This window comes from Lissotriton vulgaris, unplaced genomic scaffold (genome assembly GCF_964263255.1).
Source record: "Lissotriton vulgaris unplaced genomic scaffold, aLisVul1.2 SCAFFOLD_606, whole genome shotgun sequence".
NCBI classification, from domain to species: Eukaryota; Metazoa; Chordata; class Amphibia; order Caudata; family Salamandridae; genus Lissotriton; species Lissotriton vulgaris.
The window spans coordinates 346,252-360,115 of record NW_028252623.1 but is presented as its reverse complement, the minus strand read 5'-3'; the positions used below and the strand labels follow the sequence as shown (position 1 = coordinate 360,115).

The following is a 13,864-nucleotide window of genomic DNA, read 5'->3' as shown; positions in this document are numbered from 1 at the left end:
ATCCTTCGTACATCGTGAGCTGGCAATGCCCCTGTCTAGCGGGAGCAGGTATTTTTCACCACCCTTGCTGGACGGGAGCAATCTGAGTTTCCCTGACCACACAGGTGCAGGCAGGGAAACAAATGTCTGGTTCCCCCAACCCCCTGGCGGGAGCATTTTTAAAGCTCCTGCCTTGTGGGACCAGACAAGTTGTCCCTGCCCCAGGTCTCAGGGGCAGGGAAACAGTGTCCTGTGAGTGGCCTGCCCGGAAGACAAGGGGGTCAAGTGTCCCTCTCCCTTTTAACATTTACTCCGGGTCCTGGGAGATGGGGTCCCTGAGTCTATGATCAGCTCGAGGAGGGGGGGAGGTGATCCCTCCTTCCCTTCAATATTTACATCTGACCCTGGGGGATGGAGTCCCTGGTGCTGTGATCGTCTCGGGGAGGGGGGCCGCAAGCATGACTCCCCTTCAATATTTACACCAGGCCCAAGGGCAATGATCGGCTTGGGGTGGGAGGGGGGGGGCACACATGCCCTCCTACCCAAATCATTTTATACATTGATGCCTAGGTCCTGTCCTAGGCCGGAGGTCATATTATTTAAAAACTACAATGGCAGTGCCATTATTGTTTTTCCCACACAATCCCTCAGAAGTCCCGAAGAATCACAGAATTGAAAAAAAAAATATTGGCCAAAAGGAAACGGGGGTCAGGGTATCTCAACCCCTATATTGTTTTTTAAATCATTTATTCATTCATAAAGTCTTTATTTTGATTTTTGAATCATAAGAGACAGCATTATAAAAAATAACAACTTTAAAACCAGTAAGGTAACATATCATGTAGCTGATTTCATAACACAGAGTGACATCAAGACGATATAACAAATTGTCATCCGTCCAACCACTAAAAAAATAATTTAAGTACATTAATTAGCGTGTAACATTCATTTTAACATCAGTTTTATACACGTTTGATTATATTATAAAAAAAATTCAAAGATAAAAAAAGGAATACAGAAGGTTCCATGTACAGTAAATGTCCATATATGATCTTTGGGTAGCATGATCATAGTATATAATTTCTTTTTTTTTTAAAGAAATACATAAATAATCAATGTAAATATGATTTACATGCTCAAATTATCCACATCCAGTGTAGAAACTTTGCAACAGCTATAACCACAAGCTGAGAGCTATTTGTTTTAAGAATCCTTAGAGACTCACAACCTGTTTTAAGTCCCAGCTCCAAGCAGATAGGTTTCAACCAAGTCTGCCTTTGGGCTTTATATTCGGGACAGATAAATAAAATGTGGCCAATACTTTGAGTAGGGCAGAAAGGACAACTGGGGTCGTAGCCTCCGCTCCATTTGGCAGTGAAGGAATTATGGGTAGTGTACCAACCCTAAATTGGTGGTATCTCTTCCTATCCTCAGGAACGGTAATACAATCCCAATTTCCCTTAAGAGCAGTTGAGTGTTTTAGTTCCAAAAAGTCTGCAGTTAATGACGGACTGGTACAGTTACCAAATCTTTTCAATGAAACCATGCTCCAATAAAGTTCTCTAAATGTTTTTCTAGGTGGGAATATATTGGCTGTTGGATCTTCCCACAAACTGACTAGGCCCATAGCAATATATGTTGCCCTTGCCTCCCTCATCCACGGGATTTTTTGTGCCCTGTCAGCGTCTCTAACTTCAAGAAATGCCCGTGCATACTGGGAGAGATCTGGGGTAACCCACAGTCTCCTCCAGTATGCCACTGGTCTATAACAGGTCATATCCTCCAAACATTGGGATCCCAGATCATAGAAAAGGAGAATCAAGGGGGTAGATACTGGGAGGCCCGTAATTCCACGTAAAGATTTATTTTGGTCCCTAGTCAATAGGGCAAGATTGCTGTACCCCCACAATTCTGCCCCATAAAGAACTGATGCACCAATCTTCGCATCGTAAATTTTGAGTGCTGGGGCAATTGGCCTTGTGTGGGAGAGAAGTTACTCTTTTGTTAGGGCACCTGCTAACTGTGCATGCTTCGTAACCAACTGGGTGGTATGATGTTTCCAATCTAGTTTAGAAGCAAGGGTTATACCCAGATATGAAAAAACCTGAGTCTGTTCAAGTTGAACCCCATTCATGGCCACCTTTCCTCTCACATGCTTGGACTTATGGAGGACCATGAACTTGGTCTTACTCACATTTATGGAAAGTCCATGGTCTTTGCAGAATACCTCAGAAACATCTATAGCCTTTTGCAGGCCTTGTTGTGTTTTCAAAATTAATAGAGTATCATCTGCAAACATCAACAGGGGGATCAACTTACCATCCAACTTGGGGGCATCAGTTGGTTGATGCTCGTAGTAATTGATCACCCTGTTGATGTACAGTGAAAAGAGGGTCGGGGCCAGTACGCACCCTTGGCGTACTCCCCTGGCTATCGGAAACTTATCTGTTACACTCCCCAGTTGGTTCCATCGAACTTGGGCAAAATTGTCCTCGTGTAGTTTCATTAAAAAGGACAACATGTCTAATAGCATGCCCTGGTCTAGAAGAACAGCCCACATTTTTACTCGTGGCACCAAGTCGAACGCTGATTTAAGGTCGACAAATGCTGCAAAGAGTGTACCCCCCCCACACTACCACCCACCAATATATTAAAACAAATCTAAAAACTTGATCTATTGTACTTGTATGACTGCAGAACCCTGCCTGGAGAGGTGACAGTACTTCTTCCTCCTCAATCCACCCTTGGATTCTCTGCAGAACAAGCCTTGCTACCACCTTCTGTATACAATCTATTAAACTTATAGGCCTGTAATTTCCTGGATCTGAGCGCTCCCCCTTTTTAAAGATTGGAAGGATCTCTGCACCCTTCCAGGTATCAGGTATGGGTGAGCCATTGGCAATACCATTTGCTAGAGATTGAATATACGGTGCCCAAACCCCTTATCGTGCATACATAAATCGTCTGGAACCAGGTCCAATCCTGGTGCTCTATCCTTAGGGATAATATTCAATATCTTTTCAACCCGGTTCTCTCAAAGTGTTACGGAGTAATATCCTTGTTAAAGAGGATAAGATCTTCACTCGTTTCACTAGCCATTTCTATGGATGCAAACTGGGATGCATAACGAGAGACCCAGAGGTTGGGCGGAACGTGGTTTATTAGTTCTCCCCTTTGAATCCCCCTACCCAGCTTAACCATATCCCAAAATGTGCACATTGGTCGTTCTTTACTAGGACAATACAGCTCCCTCCAATAATCCTCATCCAATGCTCGTTTAGCATCATATTGGGCTTTTTTTTATAGAGGGCACGGGCATTCTTGATTCTGTCTCTATCTTTTGTTTTAACTGCCTCTGCCAGGGCTTTGTCCGCGGCCCTGCAAGACTTCCCACACCATTGTTCTTCCTTTTTAACAGGCCTCTTCTGTCTATTAGAAACATTTTTTGTAAAAAAGCCCCTTAATTGATTAAAAAGTTTGGTATGGATCAGAATGACATTTGCTATCACCTTCTCCTGTGAGGTACATTTTTGGAGATCAATTGTTGCCTGAATTTTCAATTCCCTCATTGCCGCTATCTTATCCTCTTTCACTAAGCAATTTGCCCATCTAATCCGTCTAGTATCATTTGAAAGGACAATGTCAACACCATCTGAGGCAGCCTCCTGGTGATAGGATTTAAATAACTTAAATGATATTAGTAATGGATCGTGATCACTTTTGACCCTTTCAACTACCATCATGTCCTTGATGTTGGGCCAATTCTCTTTATTAGTGAGTATATAATCAATGCGGCTCTTACGTAGACCATTGTTGAAAGTAAAGGCCCCATGTTTGTCAGAAGCTGATCTGCCATTTATTGCACGTAGCCCTTGTCCAACACATAAAACTTTGAGCTGGAGTGCGGCCTCTGTCCACTTTTTAATTGGCAATACTGTCAGCTGAGGGATATTCGATGAACAATCTTCTTCCAGGGTGAGGTCTTTATCATTGCTGTCCAACGGTTCAAAACAGCAATTGAAATCACCCGCTACTATGATGTTACCTTTCTTATGATAAAACTCAAGGAGTACATCTAACTGTTCAATAGTGTTCGAGGGTTTACCCCCCGGCAAACCCCTTACATAAATATTAAAAATAAAAAGAACCTTAGATTCGGGGCATTGAACTTGAATTAGTAGAATATCACTGCTTTTTCAGGTACATGCATCAAACTCGGCATTTGCGATTCCTTAATTGCGATTTTTAAGGAATCGCAATTAAGGAATTGCAAATGCCTATGCATTAAGAAATCGCTAAATAAATTGCGATTTCTTAGAATTCCTTAATTGCGATTAGCATTTTGCGAATCGCAATTAAGGAATCCCTTCCCATTCATTCCTATGGGCCTAGAGGCCCATAGGAATGAATGGGAAGACAATCTCAATTTGCGATTCGCAATTAGCTAATCGCAAATTGAGATTGCGATTTCAAGGGTGCAGGGGTGTCCAAAGGACACCCTGTTGCACCCCTGAAATCAAACAATGCACATATGTTGTGTACACACATGCCCTAAGGGCATGTGTGTGCACAACATGAAAGTTAAAAAAATGCAAAAAATTGCATTTTTCTAACATTTCTAAAATTACCATGAGGTCCAACCTCATGGTAATTTTTTCTCTCTAATTGCGAAATCGCAATTTTTTTCAGTTTCATGCATTGCTTTTAAGGAATCGCAAAATTGTGATTCCTTAAAAGCAATCGCACTTTAAAAAATCGCAAAAATAGCGATTTCTTCACTTTTTGGTTAATGCATCCCAAATAGTGATTTGGGAATCGCAAACGGCCGAATTTTGCGATTCGCACCGTTTGCGATTCCTAAATCGCTTGATGCATGTGCCTGTTAGTCTCCAGTTGATTTACTATATATCTACTATCTTGTCTTACCCACGTTAGTAAACCCCCCTTAGGTCTCCCACGCAAACTTGGGATTGCTGGTACATAAAAATTAAGATATCCAGGTCTGTGCTCTGGTGCAACCTGCCAGGTTTCCTGAAGCAATATTAGATCTTTGCTATCTAAAAAAGACAGCCCATCTAGTGATGTCACCTTACTTCTAAGCCCCTCCACATTCCACAAGACCAAAGATGTTGCATCAGGATCAATATCGATTTTATGTTGACCGTGAGGTCCACTATCGGCTAACCCTCCATTTCCTCTTTACCCAATTCGAAGAACCTCTTGGGACAGGCTGTTAGTGTTGACAGATCTGCTCAATGATGCATTATCTGCCAAGGCAAAGGGATTCACTTCCGGTGAGCTAGGGCCTAAGGGTGAACACACTCTATGGGTATTAGCTGGACTTACTTCCATGTCCAGTGAGCTGAAAACCTCAAATCTATTACTCAATGGGACAAAACTAGTGGGGGGATCTACCTGGGTTGCGTAATCTCTCCTAATGTTGGCTCCTGGGTGGGTGGATAAAAATTACCCAATGGTAAAACATTGATACAATCATGATGGATCCTAAATGATCCTGCCTGCCTCAGGGTATGCCCCACCAACTCTGGAGAACTAAAATTCACAACAACACAATCTCCCTCCATACCCTTCCTAGTGTGTCCCACCCAGGCCACCCTTCGCACCATCTTACAATTTTTAAAGAGATGTTCTCCTAACACTGTTTTCTTATTCAAAAAATGGAGAGCCTTATTTTTGAGCGTGGACCAATGCTCCCCCTCGCTGTCCGGAATTTTTGGGACATTTACCAAAATGAGTATGGACATGCCTCCGGAGGGAGGTGAAGAAATACATTCTTAGGAGAGCCATTTCCAGTTTGGTGTAATCTACCTACAGGACCCCTGGGGCCAGACTTCGCTCCAGGATTTATGCCTGTAACAGGGGCCGGTATGTTTGGCACTAAGGCCACTGGGGCCACAGGGGGCCACTCAGGCCAGTGGCCGATGAGGTGGAAGCACTGTCAGGACATACTTGTATAGATTTTGTCCCTTTGGTGGGAGGTTGCAATTTCAATAAGTGCTTTTCTAAGATGTTAAGTCTACGGTCAATTAGGTCAAGTTTCTCCATGACTGGATAAATAAGTGCCCTAAGCCTTTCCTCCATATGCCCAATGAACTCTGGCAAGATACCCTCAGTAATAGAATCTGGCACGGATGTCATGGACTTACACCCTCCTTGCATCGTAGGGTGAGTTTCCTGATTCGTGACTTTTTCTATTTGGCTTCCCAACCCAAGTGCAGAATTGTTATTCCTAGCATGTTTTACATTTTGGCAACTTCCCTTAGGAGCACTATTAGTTTTTCTTTTCCCAGGTAGGTCTTTACCTCTAAAAACTGGTGGAGCCCGTAGCTGCCTTGTGCGTGTAGTGGGAGGTGAGGGAGGGGAACTGGGTGAGGATGAGCATGTAGTATTTGACATATGTGTAGCCAACACCAGGTCACCGTGGGAAAAGGACATGCGGGGAGTCGGGGCAGACAAGTCTGCCTCCAGTTGACTCTATCCCTGGTGCTGGGTTTAAAATCTGATTAAGTGGATCAAGTGAGAGCCTTCTCTCTGTGTGCTCTATCTCCTTAGTCAATACTGATTCAGCCCATTGGAGAAAAGCATCCAGCGTCCCCACTCCCCCTACCCCTACCCCCCCTTTACGGCTGGATTTACTCATACTTGAAGACAAATTACAATTGGTGGCAGTAGTACCATACCACACTAAATCATACAATATTATACAGTTTTTGGAATTCAATAAATGTCTAGCAGCTCACTTGGCTGTGCTTGAGTCCCAAGCAATGTTGGAGGTGTTAGGGGGCTGACCCGGCCTGGCCTCTTCTGGCCCCTGATGGCCACAGATGGCTCACCCTTTGCCCGGGCTTAGCCCGCGCTGCCCGCGCGCGGTCACGCAACGCGGGATTGATCTGAATTTAAAGCACCTCCTGGCGCGGAATTAGCGGTGGCGGCTTCCTGCTGCAAGGGCGCTTGTGTATTGTAGTCCCCTCCCACACTGCGGCCGCGCTCTGGTGTCAGAAAGCTGCGGCGGCAGAGGGAGACCACGGGGGGACCAGCTGCTGGATAAAAGATCCCAGGTAGGATCAGCAATGCCCCAAATGTTTTACAAAACATGAGCCCTGTAATGGCCCCATAGTCCTGTAATGGCCGCTGCAAGATTTTCTTTCATGTTGCAGCCAGCCTATCAGAGTGCTCGCTCCTGCAAGACCTTCAGCCGCGAGTGAGATGGCCCAAGGAAAAAATGGCTTCTAGGCTAATCAGAAAGCTCTGTTTTTGGGTTTTGCCTACACAGCGCTTGCTCTGTGCTTGGGAAATCTTTTGTACTTAATATATCTTAAAGGGGGGCTCTTATAAGATCCCAAATCCCAATTACTGTGTCAATTCGTTTTTGTGTGGACCTTTTGTTTTTTGTTAACTTCCCCTGGCTGCAGCATTTTCAATAGCCCCATTCACTGTTGAGACAAGATCTCTCCCCACAGAGAAGGCAGTCAGCTTCTAACACTATGCTGGAATGCTTGCTTATTATTACTTAGTTGTGTGCAGCAGATACTTTAGCCTTAGAACGTTTGTGGTATTTCCTATTAATGCCTCAGTACCTTTCTTTGCACTTTGTAGGCATTATTGGATTGATTTTTTCAACGTAATCTATTTGGTCATTATCATCAATTTCTAAATGTTGTAATAAACATTGCATATGAAAAATAAAGGTAATATACAGGAGATATGCTATATTTTACCTCTAAACAGTCGGCCACAACTGCAGTTACCTTGCAGACAACAGGATTATGATTTGAATGGTGCAAAAGGTGCAGTAGTGCCCAGCCCAAAAGATGTCAGAACTCCTCTAAACTCATAATATTGCTATATTTGACTACTAAACAGGCAGTCACAATTTCATTTACCTTGCAATTAAAGGGGATTTGATTTAAATTGTGCTGCAGGTGCAGTGGGCACCGGGGTCAAAAAAGCTCTAGGGAGCCCACTAAACCCAGATTATTGCAAAAATTTAAAGCTAAAGAGGCAGTCACAAGTGCAGTTACCTTACAGACGACAGGGTCATGATTTAAATGGTGCAGTAGGTGCAGTGAAACCAGGACCAAAAGCTCTAGGCACCCCACTAAACACCTAATATTGATATGTGTTACTACTAGTTAGGCAGTCACCAGTGCAGACAACAGGGTCACGATTTGAATGGTGCAGCAAGTGCAGTGGCACCAGGCACAAAAGTTGTCAGAACTATTCTAAACACCTAATATTGCTATATTTTACTACTATATATGCAGTCAGAATTGCAGTTACCTTGCAGTTCAAAAGGGCTTGATTTAATTAGTACAGCAGGTACAGTGGCACCAGGGCCAAATTTGTCACAACTCCATCAAACACCAAATATTGCTATATACGATTAAACAGGCAGTTGCAAGTGCTGTAATCTTTCGGGCAACAGGGTCATTATTTGAATGGTGCAGCAGGTGCTGTGGCACCGGGCCAAAAGTTATCAGAACTCCTCTGAACACCTAATATTGCTATATTTTACAACTAAACAGGCAGCCGCAAGTGCAGTTATCTAGCAAGTGCTAGGGTCATGATTTCAATTGTGCAACAGGTGCAGTGGCACCAGGACAAACTTTTCCAGGGACCCCACTGAACACCGATTATTGCTGTATTTTACAACTAAACAGGCAGGCACAAGTGCAGTTATCTTTCAGGCACTACAATCATGATTTGAATTGTGCAGCAGGTGCAGTGGAACTGGGCCAAAATGTTCTCAGAACTCATCTAAACACCTTATATTGCTATATTTTACTACTAAACAGGCAGGCACAATTGCAGTTACCATGCAGTTGAAAGGTACTTGGTGTAAATGGTGCAGCAGGTGCAGTGGCAGTGTGGCCAAAAATGTCCTAACTCCACTGAACACCAAATATTGCTATATTTTACACTTAAACAGGCAGTCACAAGTGCAGTTATCTTGTAGGTAACAGGGTCATTATTTGAATGGAGCAGCAGGTGTTGCGGCACCAGGCCTAAAAGTTGTCAGAACTCCTCTAAACACATAATAATGTTATAGTTGACTACTAAACAGGCAGCCACAATTGCAGTTACCTTGTAGTTAAAAGGGACTTGCTTTGCATGATGAAGCATGTGCTGTGGCACTGGGGCCAAAGGCTCTAGGGGCCCACTCAATCCAGATTATTGCTGCATGTTACTACTAAACAAAACAGTCAAACGTGCATTTACCTAGCAGGCAATAGGGTCATGATTTGAATGGTGCAGCATATTCTACCAGCATCATATCATATTATTCAACACTTCACATTCCAGCAGCACTAGACTGCTGACCAGGGTACCACACTCTACTGGAGCCAGATGAAACTGCAGAAAAAGAGGCCATGCTTAGGCACAAGTTCTGCATTTCTGGCTTTTCCTACTGTGCTTTATATTGCCCAGCTTGGATCATGAGGCGCGAACCTGGTGTTATCAACTGAAGATGAAGCGAGTTGGAGAAATCCAAGGTGTTTCTGAAGCACCCGCCAGTCTGCATAATTAAAGGGAGATGCAAAGTACACCCTCTATGCGCCACTCTGTATACAGACCTGACACCCTGTGGCACCTCCAGCAAGTGGGTCTGCCACGAGTCATGAGTAACAGGAGAAAGTGCCCCGAAGGGACCCATTGCTAGATACTTCCTTATTGCTATAACTCAAATTACCATTGAATGAAGGGGCTGTCACTCAGAATGAGTGGCAGTTGTCAAGCATGTGTAGAGACTCTGCTAGGAGATGGGTCTCGCATAGCTTTTTTTAGCAGCAAGGACTGATGAGCCATTACAGATATGGATGTACTTTGAACATCACACACTCATTTGCTACTGAATCACAATCAATACAGACATTTCACACTTCACTCGATGGACAGGAGACAAGCAGTGTTTTGGTTTTGATGGACTGGCCGATTGATAGGCAGAGTCAGACTCATCTTTTGTGGAACCACTCAAGTACTAGGCTAGCAGGCAATAGGGTTTGAATGGTGCACCAGGTGCAGTAGCACCAGGACCTAAAGCTCTAGGCACCCCACTAAACACCTAATATTGCTATATTTTACTACTATACAGGAAGTCTCGAGAGCAGTTATCTTGCAATTAAAAGGGGCTTGATTTGAATGGCGCAGCAGGTGCAGTGGCACCGGGCCAAAAGCTCAAGGGACGCCACTATACGCAGAATATTGCTACTAAACAGGCAGTCACAAGTGTAGTTATCTAGCAGGCACCAGGGCCAATATTTCAATGGTGCTGCAGGTGCAGTGGCACAGAGGCCAAAAGTTGTCAGAACTCCTCTAAACATCAAATATTGCTATATTTAATTACTAAATAAGCAGTCACAAATGCAATTACCTTGCAGACACTAATACCTGGATTTCAATGAAGCAGCAGCTGCAGTGACACCGGGACCCAAAGCTTTACGAATCCCATTAAATAGCAAATATTGCAATTTTTACTACTAAACAGGCAGTCACAAGTGCAGGTACCTTACAGGTGATAGGGTCATGATTTAATTGGAGCAGCAGTTGCAGTGGCACCGGGCCCAAAATTTGTCATAACTCTTCTAAACACCAAATATTGCACTATTTTACTACTAAACAGGCACTTACAAATGCAGTTATCTTGCAGGCACTAGGGCCATGATTTGAATGGTGCAGCAGGTGCAGTGGCACTTGGCCCAAACGTTGTCAGAACTCCTCTAACACATAATATTGTGATTACATCAATTAATTCTATTATTCCCTCTTTCACTTTATTTTTCAAAATGTTGCTATTACTTACCCGCTCTATACCACATATTGCCTTTATGTACATAAACCAGTCATAACACTTCAACAGACTTTCTGTAACTTATATTGTACAACTATTCAGCAAGCTATAATTTACAACAAAACACAGCTAATTATTAATCACATAGGCAAAACCTTATGTATTTACCAATGCTTGTTTAATTTGAGCTCGCTGGACTCTCACGAGAGTCCCTCAAACCCTACCGTCCTAAATATACAAATATTTTTTACCATAATTTGTCATAAACTCCTGAATGGATTAAAACCAAATCACAAAGAAAACACACACTTTCTGAAAGAAGTTCTCGCCTCCTGCCAAATTTGGCGCAATTCCGTTCAAGCATTTTGCGATATCGTGTTCCAAAACAGTCTATGGAAAATGCATCGGGATTTTTTCATTTTGGGACCCCCTTTTTCTCAGCCCCTCCTTCACGGATTACCCGGAAACTTTCAATGAAGAAACAAGGCAAAAAAGAGCACATTTAAAAAACGTTTTGTGAAGATTCTTAAAACGGCTCCAAAGTTCTCAGCAAAACAAAAATGTATTATCTGTGGAAATGCAGCCCTAACTATAACTATCCATTGGTGATATAAAGAAATTGGCTTACATACATTTTAATAAATAAATCAGTGCAACGGAAACGCCTATGTAAAGGCATTGTGACGTGCTTGTGATGTAATCACTTTCCAATGTAAGGTCCATGATGTATTAATGATGCAATGGTAGCGTACCAATTGCCATAGAGTACTGTAGAGGTGAACAAGCACATTTGCATTAAGATAACAATCATTTAGAGATCCTTTATATGCTCACCACATAAATGCCCACGTTATCCATATACTTTTTGTATTTTTAAAAACAAAATCCTAAAGCAGGAATTATTTTGAAAATGCAAAAGCGTATGACCCGTGCCCCATGGGAGTTGCCTCCATCTTTCTCTTTAAGTAACCAACAGCACCTGCCAGTGTACAGCATTCTAGCCAGAGTGGTGTTCTACCAGCATCATACCATATTCTTCAACACTTCACATTCCAGCAGCACTAGAATACTGACCAGGGTACCACACACTACTGGAGCCAGATGAAACTGCAGAAAGAGAGACCAAGCTTGGGCATATGTTCTGCAATTCTGGCTTTTCCTACTGTGCTTTATATGGCCCAGCTTGGATCCAGAGGCGCGATCCCGGTGTTATCAACTGAACATGAAGCGAGTTGGAGAAATCAAAAGTGTTTCTGAAGCACCCGCCAGTCTGCATAATTAAAGGGAGATGCAAAAGTACCTTCTCTATGCGCCACTCTGTATGCAGAGCTGGCACCCTGTGGCACCTCCGGCAAGTGGGTCTGCCATGAGTTATGAGTAACAGGGGAAAGTGCCCCGAAGGGACTGATTCCTAGACACTTCCTTATTGCTGTAACAGAACTCTACACAAATTACCGTCAAATGAAGGGGCTGTCACTCATAATGAGTGGCAGTTGACAAGCCAGGGCGCGTCAGACTGACCTTTTGTAGAATCACTCAAGTACTCGGATGGAGTAAGGCAACGAGACAGTTCAGTTTCCATGCTTATTGTCCTTTGCAGCCGCCATGTTTGAGGGGTCCACATCTATCCTATGGCAGCAGGATGGCGCACAGTGACACTGTAAATAATGCTGACGTGGAAGGCATGTGTCTTTCCTGACAGTGTTAGGAATATGTTTCAAGAATGTTGGTCTAGACAAGAGTTTTATTGAAAAAGAAAAGATAACAACAGTTGGCGATGGGTCCTCTCAACTGCTTTCCAGACAACTGAAGTCTTGAGTATTTCCACCACAATTCTGACTCCCTTTCAGAAGCCCAGAAACTCCCGATTCTCTTGTTCACCCAGAACATATCACATCCCTGTCAAGAACATTAAGATGAAATAGCAATAATACTGTATTTACAAGAACATTTAACAACGTAATACAATACCAGGAGAGATGGAAATAAACGCAGTAGCAGGTTGCAGAATCAACGTTGTTAACGCGCCGTCGCGCCGACACACATACTTTTATTACTGAGTCCTCGCGTTTCTTTGGTCTCCTGGCCCGTCGGTCACTTATTCTCCGTATGTCATCTGTCTTTTTCTCAATCCCTGCTTCCGTCACTACCACATCGCTTTTGGAAATTATCACTCGTTTCGTATTCCATTGCGCTCCCTCTCCCAATATCATGTAATTTCTACATACACATCACATGCTTTCTTTTATCAACTACCCTCATGCTTCCATTTCTGAACCATGCCAGGGTAGCCCCTCTACATGGAGTTCTTCCTTTATGCAAGAGAAATGAAGATTCTTCAGTCAATGAATGGGGAGTGGTTCTATACCTTCACAACAAATGCTGTTTTTGCTTCTGCCTCCAATCCAAAGCACTGCAATGCTAACTGCAAACACTCACTCAACACTGTTTAATGCTCCAACCACCCCATTCTCCTGAGGGTGATAAACTGTTGTTCTGTGATTAGCAATACCTTTTCATTTAAAAAATGACTTAAATTAATTTGATACAAATCGGTTATTAGTGTCAGTAACCACATCTTATGGACATCTCTCGCTCAGAAAAATTAATTTCGCTCACTGGCATTATTTCATTCTAAAGCTCATTCTCAGGTTACTTGAAAAAAGAATCCACCATGACAATGGCAAACTTTCCCTCTAACACTTGAAAACAGGCTGGACCGCAGATGTCTTTTCTCATTTTTTGCCAAGTCTGTCTGGCAAATTCTAAGGTACTGTAAGTGTCTCTATAAAATAAGGATTCTTATCACTCCTAGCACACACCGTGCACCCTCTGACAAACCTCTCCATCTCCCTATCTTACCTGGCCATCAAAAATCCGTGTGATCCATGCCACTATACCCATCGGCCACCATCTTCATGAACATGATTCACAATGTTCGCAACTCTTCCGCCGTATCCATTCTACACACCACTACGTTTACCACTGACATTTCAAGCCACATACGCTTAGAATGGCCCAGATTCACATCACTGTTCAACACCCTAGGCCATCCACTGGCTAAATGCTCCATCA

At 43.2% G+C, this 13,864-nt stretch overlaps 1 protein-coding gene across 1 annotated transcript in view; it reads left to right on the top strand.

The window, feature by feature from the left end:
• LOC147662093 (uncharacterized) overlaps window positions 1-13,864 on the top strand; it is a 358,416-nt gene that overhangs the window by 293,841 nt on the left and 50,711 nt on the right. The window lies entirely within an intron of this gene.